Genomic DNA, 20,061 nt, shown 5'->3' with positions numbered 1-20,061 from the left:
AAAGAGAGATTTTTCAGAGGAAATCACTGACAACCACTGAAATAACAACATATGCAATTTACTGTGTGTAGGAACACCACTCTTTCCTTCTGGAACTATGCTGTCTCTGGCTAAATTAGAAGTAACTCAATTGGTTTGTCAGTGACTTTTATATGGGTGAGTAGTAAATGATGGCTTCGTTAACTCTGGCTGAGAAAATGTCTTACAACCATTCTACTTCTTCCCACATAATTCACCGCACCCCACCCTAACCACCATACAACCCAGCCCTATGTTATCCTACATTTTCAGAGCGGGCCCACAGTAAGACAGAAAAGGGCCTATTTCCATCCAAGGCTGCCTCATGTGGGTACCTCTTGATCCCCTAACAGTCCAAAACTTTTTAAGATTCCTGGTATAGAGTTTGTTCTTTCTGGGCTTAGAGAAGAAGAGGTGGTCAATCTGCAGGGTAAAGAAATAACTGATTGTCCCAGAAGCACACCCTATTTCTCTGTAGCACAAAGCAGCAAGGCAATTTAAATGAGATGGTGTGTGGAAAAAGCATGGCACTGCGCCAAAGGCTTATATATGTTTTAAACCTTCAATAAGGTTTCTATGCCCCCTTCGTATATGCCTTATATGAAGCCTTCCACAACACATAAACAGCTATTTATTTTTAGCCATCATTTCACTTGCATTACCCAGCACTTCCAACACAGCCCCTGACAAACAATAGGTACTCAATTAAAAGGTGTGTAATGAATCACAATTTCTTTGGCTCTCGATTTCTCTAAGATGGGTATTGTAAGATCTGACTTCACAGACTCTTCCAAAATGAGCTAAAGAGCCTAGAAAAAATAATTTTATTTTGCTTCCCCCTCCCCCACGAGAAAGATGAACTCACTCCCTTCTCCAGTGTTGTCTTCTTTGAGTCCTGTATCCCGCCACGTGGCTCACCGGTAGCCACACAGAGTGTGCACTACACAGTCTTCAACACACACACATCTTCATTTAATCTCTTCTTTGAAAACATCAGACAAAAATTTTATTGGGTGGTTAAAGGAATATAAGCCTCCTAGATCAAAGCAGCCAACTGGTCACCCGGCCTTCCCAAATTGAGGCTGCCGTTCATTAGAGCTGCTTGGTTAACCACATCCACCTCCCCCCTATATCAACATCCCCAGGAAACAGATTTAGAAGTCCTGGGAACTGCAGGGAAAATCTTTTCAGGTAACCCTCTGTATTAAAACAGCAGACCATGTCTTGAAAGATGAGTGGGGCTATAAAAAACAGAGGTTCCTACAACCTGAGGCAGTCCCTAGGCCCCCTTAGAGTCTCACATGGAAGGACAAGCTCTGCTGACAATGCTTTCTCTTTAAACAGATGGGCTGTTCCTTCCCAGACATTTTTGGACTAAAACCTGAACATTCACTTTCTTTGCAATTGTTTTTGTTGCCTGTGTTGTTTGCATTCTCTTAATTCTGGCTTGAAGTACGTCCCGCAGTTCTCATACTTGGTAACATTCAGCTTCCTCTTCTGCAGGTTGCAGGCAGGAAACTGGAAAATGGGCCACAGGAAACCTGGCCTCCTACATCTGTCCCACTTTGTCACTGCAGCTCTGGTTTCATTTTGTCTTGTGTTTTAGCTCTGTTTTAACCTTCAGCACTGCAGCCCAACTCTGCCTTCTGAAACAACACTGAGGTTCTTATCGCCCAAGAAAACTCAGAATTTTTGTTCCTCCCCAAAGTAATTAACACTGTGAATTCAACAGGGAAAAAATACTAAGCAGATTCTCCTAAACAGTAGTCATTTGGATCAGAAAAGTGATTCATTAGATGTAATAAAGCTATTAATAAATCCACAATGAAAATTAAAGACTGTTTCATAATACTGGACACAGAAAAGTTTTTATTTTGTATTTCCTGTGATTAAGGTCAATGGAAAAGCACAAGTTATTTTAGGTAAATATGGTTACTAGTGGTCCAAGGCTGCCTGATGAATTTTAACTTGCTAGGCTTTGATAAATAACATACAAAAATAAGCTACAATCATATTTCATCATAAATATCACATTGTGATATATTTCAAATTGTTTCATAATATCACAACTATTAAGTTGAACTGTAAGAAATTATTGTTTTTATAGATCAAAACTAGTCAAATACCAGCAATCTCATATATTCAACCTAAAATATATTCACATACATAAAACTGATACACATACACACACACACACACACACACACACACACACACAAACACACAATGACATCCCCAGGGCAGTTTCCTCTTCACATATTTGGTCCATGGACCTTTCTGACAATCTAAAATTCTCTAGGAAAAATATACAGCTATACGAAATACACATAATTTCACCAGGATTTATAAAACTCTAAAAATAACTTATAAATTTCAAATTAAGAGCACTGTTCTAAGAAAACGTTAGCTATTAATATATCCTCCACCACCAGCAACGCTGAGATCCCATGGAATTCTGAAGAACAGCGCCCATACCTAAAGAAATCCATTACTTTATTAAATAGGAGCTTTTCTTTTTAGTGTAATTAAATTTGATGACCACTTACTATGTACCGGGAATTGTGCTGAGTGCTTTATACATGCTGTCTAAATTTAATACTCTCAGTTGGCTGTGCCCACGAGGAACTATGACTTCGAAAGGTGAAATAAGACGCTCATGGCCACATGGGTAAAATGGGCCAACAGAGCCTCATATCCAGGGGCATCTGGCTCCAAAGTCCAGGTTCTTAATCAACGCGCATATGCCCCCAGTAGAGGCTTCAATTCTCATATGCACACTTCACTGCTGCTAAGGGAAACGTCTCATTGTAATGCGTGAGAAATACATTCCTACTAGGAATCAAATCAGGACATTTCCTTGTTCATTTCTGGTGTTGCCTCATCTGCGTCTCCAGCTGCTCCAGTTGCGTTGTTTCAAGAAAGAATCTTTGAATCCACCCCATCCACCATTTTGTTAACCAGTGCCCTCGTTTCAAAGATCTGTATCGTGGTTTAAATAGGTTCAAGGTTCACCCAACACTAAATAAGCAAGGGTGGCTCTCGATACCAGTGGGACGTTGAGAAGCTGCGTGTTCTGGAAGTCGGTGCCCCTGGACCTCCCACTCGGGGGTGTGTGTGTGTGTGTGTGTGTGTGTGTGTGTGTGTGTGTGTGTGTGTGTGCAGGGCGGTGGAACAGGATGAAAGTCAGAGGAAACAGAAGTGAGCTAGCCTGGCCCGAGAGGGGCCCCAAACATGCATGCACCTCACATCACGAATCATGAGAAGCACTTCAAGTGTGAATAGGGACAGGCTGGAATCCCAGGGAAACCGTGCATGACAGGATCTGGCAAGGTCCCTAGCACCCAGCAGTGCCTCCAAAACTTTCCTTTAAAAAGAAACACCTCTAGGGAAGCCCTGTTTCAGGTTCTAAGAAAGCAGTGTTTAGGATTTCATGGAGGACCACAACATGCCCCGAAAAAAACAGGCTGTTCCGCAGTCAGTGAAACTACTAGGATCTTACAAACTGTCTTTCAGTTTGAGCTTTAAATTAATGAGCTCTCAAATCCCCAGTGGGCATCTGGCCCCCCGACCCTCATACTACTTTTGATTCTTATGTTTCAGAGGCCTTTGCTTGAATGGAAAATCTTTTCCCCAAATTTTTGTACTATTAATATCAATACAATTCAATCCTGTGTACAACAGAAAAAAAGTTGGAGGAGGTCAAGATAAACAAATCCTCATTGCAGCCAAAACCTTAAAAAGTTGTGTGATCTTCTGTGCCTTGGTCAAATGTAGGAAAAAAAAAAAAAAAAAAAGGAGAAAAAGAGTCGTGTGAGCTACAGCAGGGATGTTAACTTCTGTATTTCAACCTTCTCCTCTGTAGAAGGGGCAAAGTCAGTCTTATCCTTTACATACTATCAAACTAAAAGACTTCTTAAAAGTATTTGAAAGTAAAAATATGTAATCCTTTTGATCAGTACACTGTATAAATGATCTTTATAATAAGGATGGAACAATGTCTTCAGCTTTAAAGACAGCCTTGACAGAAGTATTTTCTTAAATCTATGGTTGTCAATGTAAGAAAATGTTTATTTACTTACTTTAAGATGGTGTTACAAAAATCAAAATAAAGGAAATCTTATAGACCACTTCCACTAGAATGAAACCCTAATCTTTCTGATAAACTTGAAAGATTTTCTGTGCTAAAGAAGAAGCTGATGAAAGTCGAAAGTATTTACCCAGTGCAATGAGAACCTTTTTGCATGGATACAAAATGATGGCGGTTTTTCCACATCCAGAAACTGAAACATTTCCTGCCAGAGCATCCTCCAACTCTTCTATTGTGTTGAAACTGTAAAATCTTTCTAAATCAGGACTTCCTCCTATTATGCTTTAGAGGCGTCTTTCTGGGAAGGGTAGATCCAAGGCAAAAGGTAGGAATTCCTGCAGCACCACCCAGTGGAAACATTACAAAAAAAAAAGCAAGATAAAATATGTTTAATAAAAGAAAATCTCATGTGTTAGCTCCTCTCTCAAACTCTTTTTGCATCGATGGCATCCTGCAATCTGTTGTGCTTACAAATGGCCTTAAACATCACGTCTGCCCTGTCTCTGTTTTGCACGTGTGCACACACGCTGCACCACGGCAGGGTCAGGAAGGATGGTGCAACCCTGGGGAGGAAGGGGTCCCAGGTGGGGTCAGGTGTGGGCTGTGACATCACCCCTTCCTCTCAGAAGGATCCCCAAGGGATCCTGGGGACCGGGAAGTCTGCACAGCTGTGCTGGGCACCCCAGTCCTGATGCAGCAATGAGTGTTTCCTGGCAGAGAGGTGCCCAACCATCTGTGCACCTTCCCCTTTCCCTGGCCCAGCTGCACCTGGCCCGGGACCTCCAACATCTGCACAGACATTCTACCTCCCTGGTTCTATCTTGGAGAGAGTTATAGAGCCTCTTCCTCCCCTTGCAGCTCCTTTCTCCAGTCCCTGCAAAACTCCCTCTGGTGTGAGCATGACTTCTGCTCCCCTGTCCTACCAAGGCCACAGTGCATCTCACAGGCTCCTTGGAGGTCATTTAAATCTGGTTGCACTTCATTTACTGCCTCCACCAAAACTCCTCACCAGTGCCTGCTTCTCACAACGCATGACACATCAGGCTATAATTTTCTTGGGAACTGGATGAAGCAACAAGAACCCTTGACCCTCTCCCTTCCAGCTCCTTCACAGAAAGCCCTGGCAGTGGCCTGGAGAAGGAGAGACGCCATTGCATGCTCTTCTCAGGAAAACTGGGAACTTTCTTATCTTCTCTATAGAATTTAAAATAACAAAGTAAACTTAATCATTTCTGGATGGTTAAGTCACTAAAAAAAACCTGCCCTATGGCTGGGTGCGGTGGCTAACGCCTGTAATCCCAGCAATTTGGGAGGCCGGGGTGGGTGGATCACCTGAGGTCAGGAGTTCCAGACCAGCCTGGCCAACATGGCGAAACGCCGTCTCTACTGAAAATACAAAACTTAGGTGGGAGTGGTGGCCGGCGCCTATAATCCCAACTACTCAGGAGGCTGAGGCAGGAGAATCACTAGGAGCTGGGAGGCGGAGGTTACAGTGAGCCAAGATCATGCCACTGCACTCCAACATGGCAACAGAGCGAGACTCTGTCTCAAAAGAAAAAACAAACAAAAAACAAAAAACAAAAAACTGCCCTCTAACATTAGCCTACCTTTGGAAAAGTTACCTTTCTCCCTTCGTAGAGTAAATCCACTGAAACTATTTTTAATCCCTCTTTTAAATGGTACACAGATATGGCAAAGGATAACAGTTGGCTGAGCTAGACACTATTTAGAGGATACAATCAGTGTTAACGCTTTACAGCATATTTGAATTGCTGATAATTTATTATACAAAGGGTTAATTGCATTATTCATCTTTTCTTTCTTTTTCTGAAGTTTAACATTTGCCAAAACATGTCAAGGTTTAGTTGGATAATACTGACATTACCCAGTCTTTGGGTCCCACTCTATACAGTATTCTTGCAAAAATGGTTATGAGTTACTGGTATTCATGACCGAGGGATCACCATCAACATCTTTAGAGGTTTTTGAGAAGCACAAAGAGCTGCCTTACAGAGGTGGTTCCTGAAGCAAGGAACTGGTTAGTTTCACTGTTTTTCCTTCGTGCTCTTCTCAACAAAACTCTTTCATGGTTTAGGAAATGCAAATTCCAGGCATAAACATTTATACATAAATCTGGTATGGTAATACATTCACTTTGGAAGAGAACTATAAAAAACAGTGACTCTGCAGTCTTCAACATATCATCACCTGCTCATGTGGTGGACATGTGCGTGGGATTTTAACTGCATCTGAAGTCCCAAAGGTAGTCACCAGCCCTTGAATAGCTTTACCCTCCCCACATGCCTATGTCTCGCTCACATTTTTGTACGATGGACATCAAGTCTAGCTGCATATGATGGTTATGGTGCCAAATGCAGAGGGATTCTAAGTATACAGCACCTCTAATAAAGTTATTTTTAACAGGAAGTAAAAACACAGTGGTGTTAAGGTAAAAGTACAAGCACAGCCCTCTCACCTCTCATTCAATGTCTGTTTAAACCAAACCCGACTTGTAGACAAACAACTGTAAGTGGAACACATTTTAAAACAGCTTGGTGTTCCTGGTGGGTACTGTTATTTCCAAAACTTGCAAAAATAAGACAGTGAGTGATTTCAAAACTTAACAGTCTTCTCATAATGCCTCATATTTCAAATAGATTTTTAAATTAACCATCAAGATGCACTGAATAAATGAGCAAAATAACATTAAAACTGTCATCAAGGGGCAGACCAACCGTTCATTCATTCATGTCCAGAGAACGGTGTTATGCAAAGACCACCAAAAGCATCTGATGGAAGAGACTGGCTGTTGGTGGCATTAACATCAAACATCAATCTGTACCCCAAAGCATCCTTGCTGCCCTTAATTCCCACGTGGGCATCTGCCATCCACTGGCTTGGGCAGTCCCTTTTTGAAATGTCATATACAACTTATTACTCTACCTGCTCTTCCAATAATTGTTCAGCGTGAATATATTAACTGTACAAAATAACAGCCAGATCCTGCTTTAGAGGATCTTTTTTTTCCCTTGCGAAAGAAAATTGTGGTTCACACCTATCATCCCCGCACTTTGGGAGGCCAAGGCAGGCAGATCACGAGGTGAGGTGTTCAAGACCAGCCTGGCCAACATCTCTACTAAAAATACAAAAATTAGCTGGGCATGGTGGCGCACACCTACAGTCCCAGCTGCTTGGGAGGCTGAGGCAGGAGAATCGCTTTAACCTGGGAGGCGGAAGTTGTGGTGAGCCAAGATCGCACCACTGCACTCCAGCCTGGGCAACAGAGTGAGACTCTGTCTCAAAAAAAAATAAATAAATAAAAGGGAAAGAGAAAGAAGAGAAAGAAAAAGAAAATTGCCCCTTTCATTAGGTAAAATATTTGAATCATCTGGTGCACGTCTGATCTTCTACATCAAGGTTTTAAAGTTTCTCCTTTCTCAAAGACAAACTACTAGGCTTTAATATTTAGGTTTAAAAAAAAACACACAAAGGATGTGGCAGAGGCTGAAGGAAGATGCTGTTCTTGTGGTTCAGCTCTGATTGAAATCAAAGCAGGGCAACGAGCTTGAGAGCCGTGACCCCCAATCCTTTGAGAATTCACAGTACACTTGGGTCATCTGATTCAAGATGTCTTCAAGCAGCATATAATTTTGTCATTAAAGTAATACACTTTAAGAAAATTTTAACACTCTTCAGATTACTTCATTTGTCACCAATCCAGCATCGAGAATTAATGGTACAGCAACTAAAGGGGTGAATTAAGTGAGGACAGAAACGCCAAGTGGCTGACTGGCTCTTCTGTTTTTGCCTCAACTATCTAAGATGAAGTCAGTCCATCTATGGGCATTTTTGCACTGGGCTATGCATGCAGCAAAGATATGACAACATCTCTCTGCCCGGAGTTTAATCAGTTCTAACCCTCACTCGGGTGTCACTTGGAGCATTTCAAGGCATTTGTTCTAAACTGCTTTTTCAAAAAAGAAAAGAAGAGCTGGGTGTAGTGGCTCAAGCCTGTAATCCCAGTGGATTACAGAGGGAGGCTGAGGTGGGAAGATCACGTGAGCCCAGGAGCTCGAGGCTGCAGTGAGCTATGATTGCACCACTGCACTCCGGCCTGGGTGACAGAGCAAGATGCTGTCTCTAAAAGAAAAAAAGAAAAGAAACCATCCAATGCCCTCTGGTCTAAATGATCAGTAGCTGGGGCTTGAAAAAATCTACAGGAATGTTAGCAGAAATAAATTCCCTCCCAATGCTCACGAATTCTAGTTGCCAGAGGGTTTCAAGATCATACAAGGAAACTGAGGTACTGCACCTCACACACAGTCCCAAAGATAATACTAAATGGTTTGGTCCCCTCTCTGTATGTTCATAATGGGATGTGCTGAGGTGATCAGGAATCTATGCTTTCTTCTCTCCTGCAAATTCTGTAATAAATCTAGGTTCTCTCCTGACTTCTCATTGTGAAACAATGATTCTTCAAGGGTGGAGACGGTTAGTAAACATTCACTTATGCTCCCACCCTCTCACAGAACCAGGGCTTCAATCCTACATGGGCAGTGACTCTGCAAAGAGGAGCAGCACCAACTGAAGTCACCTATTGTCCCATTCTCTCAGACACAGACCTCCCTCTTGCAGCCCACATCTGTAAAGGCGTATACACACTCCTCACCTTCCAGGGCATAGCCCTTTCATCTGTGAATCAACTCCAACAAGGATTTGCATCTGAGCCTCTAAAGGCGAGCCTTCCAAACTCCAACAAGGGGATGAAGAGGGGAAGTGACATTTCCAGTTCAATGAGCGTTAACCAGAGAAATATTGTTAACTTTTAGTGTTAGGGAATCATTCTAACATTTACACCTCCTTTTCTTGCTTAATAGAATAGTATGATCTTCCTGAGCCTCAGGATCGTTAACTCTGAGGATGATGACAACCTACAGGTGCAAGCAGAGGAGAACTCCTACTGTTGATTCCCACAGAGAATTCCTGCAGCTACCCTAGAATAATTTCGGGCTTATTTTGATGTTGCTGCTGCTGCTGTTGTTGTTGATGTAATCTCTCTATTCTGACAATTACGTGCAAGGAGAAAAATCTCCTTAATCATACATTCCGCTTAATCAAGGTTTGACTATCAACAAATTGCTCCTTGGCAAAACCCAGCTGAAATTTATTAGGAGACCTAGTCCTCCCCCGTTTGGGTGTTTAGTCATTCAAGTCTTCATAATCACATAAGCAGAATCTTTTGTTATTTCCAAACTCAATCAGAAACATCATTAATTTCAAAAAGGTATAGATGGAAGCTACACACACAGGTTTTCTATAAGTAAAGAAGGACCCTGAACTGTGGATCTTACAGGATTAAAAACTGGTTATCCAAGGGAACTACGAAAACCTGATCAACTGAAGTCTTTAATAAAGGACTAATGATGGTTGCTCTACAATGATTAATTCTATAAAAAAAAACTTTACATTGAGATTCTTTCAACATATCCTATCCCACGAATAACTGTACTGTTAACCGACCACTCTCAGTATAGTAACACTGATACCAACAATAGAGCCAAACCCTGTCCTCCAGGATACTAGCAAACTAACCTCATTTCTATATATCCACTTTTCTTGCAAGTCTAAACAAGAAGTACGGGAAGTGGCATAGAGGAGCTTTTTGGCTGTCTTTATGGGTTTTCATTTTGAGACACAGTCTCGCTCTGTTGCCCAGGCTGGAGTGTAATGGCACAATCTCGGCTCACTGAAAGCTTCACCTCCCGGGTTCAAGCGATTCTCCTGCCTCAGCCTCCCAAGTAGCTAGGATTACAGGCATGCGCCACCACACTCGGCTAATTTTTGTATTTTTAGTAGAGATGGGGTTTCACCATGTTGGCCAGGCTGGTATCGAACTTCTAACCTCAAGTGATCTGCCCGCCTCGGCCTCTCAAAGTGCTGGGATTACAGATGTGAGCCACCGCGCCCAGCCTGTCTTTATGGTTTAACCAAGAAATCTGCCTATTCATCCAAGTAACTCATTGTCTAGAAAAGAGATGGACATATGCATAGCAACAAACGGCTTTATCAAGTCCAAGGGCAAAACAAGGTGGGGCTATACTGACAAGCTCCCCCCAACCCCCGCTTCAGATTATTTTTAATTCATTGAGTGCCAGGTATTGTACAAAGTGCTGAGATAATACAAAGGATGAGAAAAACGGATGCAGGCCCAGAGGGAGCTCACAGACTGATGGCACCGCAGACATGCAGCACATGACACAGACACGTGCAGGCATCCCCCAATATCCAAATCGAATGGGACCGCAGTTACGGACAGTAACTTCAGATCATGAGGGATGCCATGCTATCACATCTATCTGGTTCCCGGGTTTTGGAGAAAATAGCATTAATGAATAATGAGGGGCACCAGCCCTATTTCAGAAAGATGTCTCTAAAACTGTCTAGTTCCTGGCCAGGTATGGTGGCTCATGCCTGTAATCCCAGCACTTTGGGAAGCCGAGGCGGGTGGATCACGAGTTCGAGACCAGCCTGGCCAGCATGGTGAAACCCCCGTCTCTACTAAAAATACAAAAATTAGCCAGGCGTGGTGGCGCGTGCCTGTAGTCCCAGCTACTTGGGAGGCTGAGGCAGAAGAATCACTTGAACCCAGGAGGCAGAGGTTGCAGTGAGCCGAGATCACTGCACTCCAGCCTGGGCGACGGAGCGAGACTCCATCTCATGTTCCTGTGTTTGGGTAACAAGAATTTGGAGAGAGAGAATTCAGGTAATGAGGCAACCTGTAAATAAAGCCTGTGGCGGCCAGGCATGGTGGCTCACACTTGTAATCCCAGCACCTTGGGAGGCCGAGGCAGGCGGATCAGTTGAGGCCAGGAGTTTGAGACCAGCCTGGCCAACATGGCGAAACCCTGTCTCTAATAAAAACACAAAAATTAGCAAGATGTGGTGGCACAAGCCTGTAATTCCAGCTACTTGGGAGGTTGAGGCAGTAGAATCTCTTGAACCCACATGGTGGAGGTTGCAGTGACCCAAGATGGTGCCACTGCACTCCAGTCTGGGCAACAGGCTAAGACTCCATCTCTCAAAAAAAAAAAAAAAAGCTTGTGGTAAGGGCTCTGAAGGCCAGGAGCAGATGACTGAGGGAGATCTACTCTAGGCGACAGGAAAGGCTTCCCCAAGAAAAGATGGTGGAGCTGAGTGTGAACTAAAAGATGCCTACAAATTGGTTAGGCATGGAGTCTGAAAAATAGAGGGGTCGGGGGGAAAATTCTGTCAGCATTGACAAAGACCCAGTGGACAGAGGGCAGAGGACGCCTTAAGCATTTGAGGAACTGAGGAAAAGTCAGTTTGCTGGCCCAAATCACATCTTGCAGCTTGAGTTAGGGGTTTTGGTCTTTATCCTAAGCTGAAGTCACTAGAAGATTTTTCAGTAGAAGAATGACCTGGTCAGATCTGTGTTTTGAAAGGATTGTTCTAGCTCCTGGGGAGAGAAGGGATCAGAGGGGGTGCAGGGGAATGTAAGAACCCTCAAGATACAGCAGTGGGGGCAGACAGCACTTTCAAAGACTATCAGAAGGAAGGAGGAGGAATTTCACCAGGTGACCAAACTCTTATCTGGTGCTACAGAGCACCAACTCAGACAGTCACTGATGTCCCCAAGAATGAGGTGGCTGTGGGTCATTAGAAATCAGTGCTGCCTGTCACAAACCTCAAAAGACTAGGAGGAAAGGAAGCATGGCAGCTAATATCGGCCTTCCACTGGAGTGTTCCTTATTCAATAAGGGGCCAAAATGGAATTCAAGGGGAAACCTATGGAGAGCCCCCTTTTCCACCACAAAATAGCTGTTTGTTTAAATTCCTGCACATGTCTACAAGTCAGATGTTTGGAGATGACAGCAGAAGTTTATATCACACTTTCACAACTCTTAGAAGGAGTCAAGTCCTTTCCTCCAAATATAGTAGTACACAAATAGGGCTTCTGACTTGAAAGGGAGTATCTCAGCTTCTCCACTTCAATCCCTTTTTTTTTTTTTTTTTTTTTTTGACAGGGTTTCCCTCTGTTACCCAGGCTGGAGTGTAGTAGCGCAATCACGGTTCACTGCAGCCCTGACCTCCCGGGTAGCTGGGACTACTGGTACGCACCACCACGTCTAGCTAATTTTTGGCAGAGATGGGGTCTCACTATGTTGCCCAGGTTGATCTCAGACTCCTGGGCTCAAGTGATCTGCCTGCTTCAGCCTCCCAAAATGCTGGGATGACACATGTGAGCCACTGCACCAAGCCTCCACTTCAACTACTTTACCATCAGGCTAAAGAAACTGAGGTCTGGGAAGATTTACTAATACCCTCTCATCCCAATTAGTCTTCAGGTAATACATTTTTCCTAAAGCACACATATTACTTTTGGTTAAATATTTTGCGGATATCAGGTAATATAGAAAGGATTTTTCTTTTTCCTCTTACTGTATCATGAGGAAATCTACACATTCTGATTTATTTTTAACGAAGCAGATTAAATAAAATACCACAATATTTTATCAAGGTATTCTGAAGTTTAAGAATCTATATGGTAGAATCATGAAATTGCCGTAACGGAATTTTGTAAATGGCCAGGGATAATGAGACCCCATTTCTACAAAAAATAAAAAAATTAGCCAGAGGCCAGGCATGGTGGCTCACTCCTGTTAATCCCAGCCCTTTGGAGGTGGAGACAGGCAGATCTCTTGAGGCCAGGAGTTTGAGACCAGCCTGGCCAATATGGCAAAAGCCCGTCTCTATTAAAAATACAAAAATTAGCCAGGCATGGTGGCATATGCCTGTGATACCAGCTACTTGGGAGGCTGAGGCATGAGAACTGCTTACACACAGGAGGCGGAGGTTGCAGTGCGCCAAGCTTGCACCACTGCACTCCAGCCTGGGCAACAGAGCCAGACACTGTCTCAAAAAGAAAAAAAAATTAGCCAGGTGTGGTGGTGCACACCTGCAGTCCTATCTGCTTGGGAGACTGAGGCAGGAGGATCACCTGAGCCCTGGAGTTTGAGGCTGCACTGAGCTATGACAGTGCCAGTGCACTCCAGCCTGGGTGACAGAACCAGGCTCTGTCTCTAAATACATAAGCCAAAAAACACTTGGGGACATGGAAATATTGTCTCTTTGGGCAGGGTTACATGTATGTATACAATAACACTTAAGATCTGCGCATTTTAATATATGTAAATCATACCTCAACTTAAAAAAAAGAGAGAGGGGAAGATACCAAGAGCCTTGTTTTCTTTACTCTATTGCTTGGAGTACAGGAGCCCTAGCTTCATCAGTCTTAAGAGAAGGTCTCCAACAGGAGGGGTAAGTTCTCGTGTTCTATAGCACTGCAGGATGCCTATAATACTATATACTTTCAATTAACTAGAAGGAAGATAATGGATGTTCCCAACACAAATAAATCATAAACATTTGAGATGATGGATCTAATTACCTCGATCTAATTACTATACATGATACATATGTAAAAAATCACTATGTACCCCATAAATATGTACATGTATATCAATTTTAAAAAATAAAATAAAAAGAGAAGGTATCTAGATAAGTGTTTTATACCTATCCCATCACTCCCATATTACACATGGATATTCAGAAATTGTTCTTAGCTATAGAAACTTTAAGCATATTTATGACACTATGTGTCATAAATAGATCCTTGTTTTAGAGTGTGTGAGTAAATTCATTTCAGTCTAATTCAAATTAGAATACACTAATATAACATTGTCTAAATTTCTTTAAAAATATACAAGTAAAGCCATGTTATAATCTTATTTAATTCTTAGAAAAATGTGGTACTTTCCAGGAAATGTAAATTAATACATAGCAATAAAGTAGTCAATGACTTTATTCCTAGTGGGAATTCAAACCAAATCACAATTTATTGAAATGACTAGTTCAAAGTTTATTTTAAAACTGCTGACATATATGTAAATCTCCAGTAATGGATGAAAGGCCATTTTTATTTTGGTTTCAGGCAGGAACCATGGGGAGTTGAATTTCTGCACAGAATAGTTATTTAAAAGACTGAGTAATCTACCATTTTTGAAGACATTTAGAATTTCACAGAAGGTTACACACACACACACACACACACACACACACACACAGCTAATTTTATTTACTGGGGCTGCTCTATAAGTGGCAAAACTAGAGTTTTCATGGTCTCACTGCCATGGTTTCAATCAAAAGGCTGAATGACCTCAATTCAAAGTGGCTATGAACAACAGCAATCTTAAGCTAAAAATCAATTTAAAACACCAACTTCAAAGTTTGGAAACTCCACTGATAGAAAATGAAACAGTAATAGGAGTTGTTAAAGTGTACAAAACACATCTTCCTCTCCCTTCATAGTTGGATAATTTCAAGGTATATTTTCAGTTTAACCTGGTTTCTCTTCTTTCATCATTTAACATTCTATTTTGATGTGTAGTGCCCTGTACTTCCTGTTACTACATCTTGATATTCTACTGCAAATCATGACTCATCCTTAAATCACAGAGAAACTCATCAAAATCCAAAATTTCACAGCACATAGGAACTCAGTCTTTCAAGAGGGCAGCATTCTTAGAACATTACTTGAACCACAGAGGACAAAAAACACTGAACAAGTCTATGAAGAAATTATGTCAATCCATGGTTGAGCCAACACATTTATTAGATCAATAAATAGAAGCTCTACGTGATAATTTCGGTCTCAGTACTAATTATTAAAATGTGTTACATGTTAAGTGAAAAAAGTTATAAAACAGTAAGTACAGTGTGCTTTCAATTAAAAATGGTATGTACATGTGTGGATATACATAGACACACATATGCATTTTTTTTAAAAACTGAACAATTACACATCAAAAGGTAAACAGTGGAATTATGGGAGATGTCTATTTTTTTATAGCAGTTTTCTGTATCTTTGTAAGGCAATTCACATTAATATTTTTTACAATAGGAAAAAAACCAACCTTTAGAAGATACTATTCTGCTAGCATGGTCTCAAAGTGTGTTATAAGTCGATCTATACAGGCAAAGAGGAATTAAAGATAACCAGGACATAAAAAACTTTTGCCTGAAACATACAAGAAAATCTGACAAAAATGGAGTCCCCTTCCCCTCTCATCTGTGTATTTATGTACAGAACCTTAGGAAAGGGTCAGAAGACAGTCATCTGGGCTCTACAGCCAGAACAAAGCCAGAATGGACAGACAGCCCATTTCTTTTAAACTTTAATGAGACAGCTGGTACAGAGGTTCACACCTGTAACCCCAGCTACTGCGGAGGCTGAGGTGGGAGGATCACTTGAGCCCAGGAGTGCAAGGCCAGCCCTGGCAACATAAACAATTAAAAAAATAAAGTTTCACGAGGAAGTCCAGGTCTGGGAAACACGGAGATGACTGAGTCATTCCTTAGAATTGGAAGGCAACGAAACTAACGATTAGTAAGCAGCAACTCACCCTCAGTGAAAAAAGACTCTACTCCAGGAAGTCACATTCTTGGATAGTTTTCTATGAAGTGTTTTGGGTTGTCATCAGGTCATGTTTTGCAACATTTCACAGCACCATATTGGTCTTCTGAATCAGATAGATATATAAATATAATCGGGTCCCACAGAACACACAAAATCCAATATCTGACAGCTAAGAAGGGAATATTTTAATTTACATACACTGCCTGGAAGTCCTTTAAAACCAATTTCAGGAAAAGATTCAAGTTCCAAAAAGTTATTCCAAATATAAATTTTAATATATGACCTCAGAGTTACATGTACTGTATATTAGCACTTTTGACTTATTTAATTTTTTATATAAGAAAAAGAGGAGGTCTTTAATAAATGTTTAGGTTAACTTCAAAACTCAAATGGAGCTGGCAAATCACTGCTCTCCCCTATCTGGACTACTGCCATTCTGGTCTCAACAGCATCGGTACCAAGTGCATGAAGATGCTATACTTGCAGAGTTTCAGAGATGGCCTAATTCAGGACATAAAGGGTACACCATCACAAGGTCACCATCTGTATGTCACTCTATTATTGCATGTTACTGACCAAAAAGAGAAAGAGAAAATTCATGAATGCTATGTTATGTATGTGGCCAAAATTACAGATGATGACTTTTAAATGTCCTATTTGTTGACTGAATGCGTGTTAAAGAGCTTTCATCATCTTCATCATCATTAAAGTAAATAAGATTTTTCTCAATCCACTATAGACATTTTGGGCAAAAAAAAATTCTTTCTTGTGCATTGTTGACTGGTTAGCAGCACCCCTGGCGTCTACCCTCTAGAAGCCAATGCACCCCCTTAGTTATAACAACCAAAAACGTCTCCAGACATTGCCAAATGTCTCCTGGGAGGTAAAATTACTCCTAGTTGTGAACCACTAACGTAAATGAACCTATGTGTCCCAAATAATTACTTAGAAGGAGGAATTCTAAATACTTCCTTTTTTATTTAAAGGAAATGTACTCTGGAGAGAGTTTACAACCTCCATTCTTAAGGAACACTCATGCAAAATGTATGAGATCTTGTAAGTCTTTTTTCTTACCTATTATAAGTTTTGTTAGCCTACTCACAGCTTTCAATGCTACAATTTATTGAGCACCTACTCTGTGAAGGCATAGCATTAGGGACATCCTGTACTCATGTCCACTGACTCATACCCCGGTCGGGCTGTTTGGGCTGTTTTTAGGACAACTTTGCCACCGTAAAAGAACTGCCAACACCTTAAAAGCAACACGTCTTTGTCAATAAAGGGGCCCCATCGTTCCAATCAGGTTCCTTTTGACCCTTTTTAGTAACGCCACACATTTCTACGCAACATTTAAATTAAAAAAAAAAAAAAACACTTTTAGAGGGCAGAAGGCCTTTGCTATATTTGGCATAGAAAGGCCATCACTTTCCAAACTCAGGGGGGTTTCTAGGCAGGATCATTACTGGAAACTCTAAGAACACTTATGGACAGTCTCCTTAACTGCCTGACCCATGTGCCCTCCTAACACAATTTGTAATTTTATCATCCTCATAAATTGAAACTCCTAACTGACCTTTTCCAAATAAATGGGTGCCATGGCGATAGAGAAAGAAAAAGAGATCAGAGGGTATTTTGTAAGGCTCACAAATCGATTTCGGCTCATGAATAGATGCCTGGAACATGCTCCACACCCCCCCCCCACCCCCAAAGACAAGCACAGATGGAGAAGATGGGTGTGTGTGAGCTGCTTATCTCCCCCCACCTCTCAACACACATACACACGCGGGAAAGAAAAACCTGCAAATCTGAAATCCAAAATGGCCAAAGTGACTTCAAAGTTTTCAAGACATGTCCTGAAAAGGCTCGTTGGGCGGCTGCACCCCTAAGTAAATAAAGCCATAACTTGTCTCCTTCCCCAGCGCCGGGCTCCCAGGCTGACAGTGGCTGCACAAAACCCCTCCTGTGCCGAGCAGCGGAAACTCCTAATGAGATTAGTTGGTGTGTGTGCAGACATTACTTAGCAATGACTAAGGGGGCTCTCTCTTCCTGCAGCAGCCAGTGGAAAATTCAAGGAACTTTTTCCCCCTGCAGCAGCAGAATCCCTTTAACCCTCTCCGCAGCCAACTCCAAAAACAACTCAGCCTCCCCTTTCCCCGCCACCCCCAGGCTGGAGGACTGGGGTGGGGGGAGTTAAAGACCGGCCAGGGGCTTTCAAATGAGGGAGGGTGGGAGGAGGCTGGCGGGGAAGGGGCGGGGGACCCCTCGAACACTACAAAGGAAACTGTAAAAGGCACAAATACATAAACCTAAGAAGGAGCAAACCACAGTTTCTTTGTGAGCTCCTCTAGTGAGTCATTTTCAAGATGCTGTCTGCTGCCAGTTTCAAAGCGGAAGCGCATGGCAATTAGTCTTGCCGTTTCCAGACAAGCCAGAAACTCTCCCGACACTCGTTTTTTTTTTTCTTTCTAAAAAGCCCCTTTTGCAGTTTCTGAAATAACATTTCTTGCTTCCACCTCCACCCGCCGCCTAACTGCAGCTTGTCCCTAGGATGATTCGGTTCAGAAAAGATAACAAAACCGAGACCTTTTATTTTTGCTTTTTAACTACTCCAAAATCTTAATCCCGCCTCCCCAAAAGTTACAGTAGCGTCACAGGCCAACGTTGAGTTCGAAGGTAAACAGGGATGGGGAGTGGAAGGGGCCCCAAGATCATTTCTTGCCTGGTCCTTCTCCAAAACCATGCCCAATAGAGACCACCGGCTTTTAAATGTCCGACGGGGCGTTCGCCTGGGGCGGTGACCTGGGCGGGGGTCACCTGCCAGGCGAGAGTGGACGCAGCCCCCAGCCCCACACCTTCGCGACCCATGTCCTCCACCGCCCTCTCCATCCCTGTCTTCCTCCCTGGATCCGAGCACCAGTGCACTTTGCCCACTCGAGGGGAGCCTGACTGCGGTCCCAGCTGGAAGGTCGGCGGTGGTCCAGCCTCCAGGCACTCAGCCTGCTCCTGCCACGGTTCTTCCCAGGGACCCGAAGTCTCGCCGTCCCCCGCTCCCCGCGCTGCCTGCAGCGGGGCCCTGGGCGAGCTCCCAGGGTTGCACGCCCGGCGCCCCTTCCTCTGGGGTCGCAGCGCAGCCCCAGGGAGGGGAGACGCGGGCGCAGGGTCCCCGCAGCCCCGGGCCCGGCGCGAGCTCGGGCGACGGCGGTGGCAGCGACGCGGGCGCAGGAGCATCCGCGGCGCCCCCTCCCCGCGGCCGGCCCTCCCGCGCGGACGCACCGCCACCCCCACCCCGGCCCGCAGCCCACCCCGCGGCGCCCCCCGCCCCACCCCCACCGCGCCCAAGAAAAGAAAGAAAAAAAGAAAACACCCCCAAACAAACTTTTTAAGTGTCCGAGCAACAGGCAGAAGCCCTGTTACCTACCCAGATGTGGGGGAGTCTTCTTCGGGGGGAATTTCTAGGAGGACCCGGGCGAAAGCCCCCGATTTTCCATGCTGACAGGCGTCTGCAGACGGTCTGTGGCTCTTGTAATGAGATCCTGATTTTTCCCCCTTTTTTTCTTTCTCTCGCTCCTCTTTTTTTTTCCCCTCTGGTGTGTGTGAGAGCAGGAAGTTGGAGCAGTCAGGCCGAGCCGGCTCACTTCCTTTACTGCATTATTCCCCAGGCGGTGTGCAGTCTGTGTAAACAGGCTTTTCCGCCCCGCGCCGCGCGCCCCGGCCGCGGCTGTGCGCCGGGGCTGGCCGCCCAGGCCCGCGCCTCCCCCGCCGCCCCGGCCCCGTGCGCGCCCCGCACCGCCCCCACCCGCCCCGCTTCCTGCGCGGCCACCCCGGGGAGGAGCCTCCGACCCGCGGCGACTCCGCGCGGCCGCAGCCCCTCCCCACGGGGAGGGGGGTGCGCCCGCAACCCGCAGAAGCCGCCGCGCTTCCCGGGACGCCGGGAATCCCTCCTCACCTCAACCCCTGGGGGTCGAGCGCTCGGGGCACCACGACGGGGTCGTGCCCTGCGCAGTTGGCCCGGGAGGGGGGTCCCGAGGCGGGGAGGCGGCTGGACTCGCTGTTTCCCATCCGCTGGGATGGAAGAGTTGGGGGGCAGAGGGGAATCGAGAGTGGGGTTCAAGGTTTGGTTGCTCTGGGGAAAGGACTGCTTTTCCTGTGGGTGCGGGCACAGTTTCCGTCTGGGGTTGGAGATGGACACCGTTCCTGTCTGGGTTTTCGGTATTTTAAAAGCCAGCCCTCGGCCGGGCGTGCTGGCTCACGCCTGTAATCTGAGCACTTTGGGAGGCCAAGGCGGATGGATCACCTAAGGTCAGGAGTTCGAGACCAGCCTGGCCAACACGGTGAAACCCCCGTCTGTACTAAAAATACCAAAACAACAACAACAACAAAAACAGCCAGGTGTGGTGGTGGGTCCCTATAATCCCAGCTACTTGGCAGGCTGAGGCGAGAGAATCGCTTGAACCTGGGA

At 44.2% G+C, this 20,061-nt stretch overlaps 1 protein-coding gene across 4 annotated transcripts in view; it reads right to left on the bottom strand.

Annotated features, from left to right (window-relative positions):
- Positions 1 to 19,360, bottom strand: part of ELK3 (ETS transcription factor ELK3) — an 84,328-nt gene extending 64,968 nt beyond the window's left edge. For 3 of the 4 annotated variants that reach the window (XM_063593581.1, XM_034934265.4, XM_055096010.2), the window contains exon 1: positions 19,021 to 19,360. The gene's annotated coding sequence lies outside the window, so the exon portion shown is untranslated. The remainder of the gene's footprint in view (positions 1 to 19,020) is intronic. The other variant, XM_063593582.1, reaches the window with a different exon arrangement.
- Positions 19,361 to 20,061: the final 701 nt, after the last annotated feature.

Source organism: Pan paniscus, chromosome 10, assembly GCF_029289425.2.
Source record: "Pan paniscus chromosome 10, NHGRI_mPanPan1-v2.0_pri, whole genome shotgun sequence".
NCBI lineage: Eukaryota > Metazoa > Chordata > Mammalia > Primates > Hominidae > Pan > Pan paniscus.
This window is presented reverse-complemented; position numbering and strand designations above follow the sequence as displayed.